The 1,579-nt window shown below is 42.5% G+C and overlaps 1 pseudogene; it reads right to left on the bottom strand.

The window, feature by feature from the left end:
• Positions 1–674: 674 nt before the first annotated feature.
• LOC105534216 lies at positions 675–1,131 on the bottom strand (annotated as a pseudogene).
• Between the last annotated feature and the right edge of the window lie 448 nt (positions 1,132–1,579).

Genomic DNA, 1,579 nt, shown 5'->3' with positions numbered 1-1,579 from the left:
GAATCCAACGTTCTTTGTGCCCGTTTTAGCACAAGTGTAACAGGTGGTGCTAATTATCAGTGTGACATAAATTCTTGGAGAGGTAGCCTCTGGAGAGGGCTATACAGATTTTTTAAATGACTATTTTGACCCAACAAGCTTGTCACTTTATTACAGTTGTTTTGTTATTAAAAAAAAAATCTATTTATTATGGAAACATTGGGGAAAAAATAAAACGTCATAAAGAATGAAGTAAAGGTTATTCGTATTCCACTACCCAGAGATGATCACATTTTGATATATAATCTTCTAATATTTTTTCTAAATATAGATTGATATGCACGTAATTTTACATAATTGGGCCCACATTGCGCATTTTATTTAAACTGAGAAATATGCTGTGAATACACTCTTATGTCATTTAGCTATATTCTAGAAGTGCTGCAAATTAATGCAGTATGAGCAGAGAGATAAGATACATCTTGGATTGTTTTATTTGCTGTCAGTTCATTTCTGTTTGCAGGATCTTTCTCTTGCCAGAATAGCCTCATTTACAAGTCCCGTCCCTTCCTGTCCCTTCTTCCCACCCCTGTAAGGTAGCTAAAGCATTTTCTCAGGTAACCATCCCACACTCTCTCCGCCTTTTTTTTTTTTTTGGTATATAAACTGTTTATTAACAGACAAGGCCTACAGACTTATTCATTCTTGGACACACCCACAGTTCAGCCATGGCAGCCAATGGTCTTGCTGTGCTGGCCTCAGACAGGAAGGCCCCAGAGGTGGCACAACCCTCTATGGGCCCGAATCTTCTTCAGTCACTCCTGCTCTTCACAGAGTTTGTCGTCTGTTGGCTAGGATCTGCCTATATTTTCCAACCTTTACATACTTCTGTCTGTTCAGGAACCAGTCTGGGATCTTGTACTGGCATGGATCCTGCATAATGGTGATCACATGTTCCGCCTCATCCTCAGTGAGTTCTCCTGCCCTCTTGGTGAGGTCAATGTCTGCTTTCCTCGACACCACATGAGCATATCTTCAACCCACAGCCTTAATGGCAGTGATGGCAAAGGTTTTTTTTTTCTGCCGCCCACCGATGCTGGTGTTGAGTACTCGCAAAATATGCTGGAACTCTTCAGGGATCACTAGAGACATGATGGCCGCAGAGGCAGCAGCGTGTAGGCCTCCTGTGGAGGAAAATCTCTGCTTTTTAAAAAATGCTTTCTGGGAAGCCCTAGGACCAGCTAAGATCTATCTGGCTCAGTAGTTCTCAATCTTGAGCTCACATCAGAATCTCCTGGAAGGCTTGTCAAAGGAGATTGCTGGGCTTCACCCCTGGAGTTTCAGTAGGGCTGGGGTGGTAGACAAGTTCCCAGGCAAATGTTGCTCATGCTGGTTCACTACTGAGAACCACTGATTTGGGGGAATGGATGAACAATTTGCTTCCTCCAAACCCTCTCCCAGTGTTCCTTGGCTACTTGTCTTTTTCCCTTAGAGCATTTATTTTGTCTCCAAATTCTTTGCTTATAACCACTCCCTATGCTGTCTTCTTGTGGTGTCACTCATGCATACAAAGGACAGAAATATTTTCTTAATGGAGGGC

The sequence above is a fragment of the Mandrillus leucophaeus genome, unplaced genomic scaffold (genome assembly GCF_000951045.1).
Source record: "Mandrillus leucophaeus isolate KB7577 unplaced genomic scaffold, Mleu.le_1.0 Scaffold1317, whole genome shotgun sequence".
Taxonomy (NCBI): Eukaryota; Metazoa; Chordata; class Mammalia; order Primates; family Cercopithecidae; genus Mandrillus; species Mandrillus leucophaeus.
This window is presented reverse-complemented; position numbering and strand designations above follow the sequence as displayed.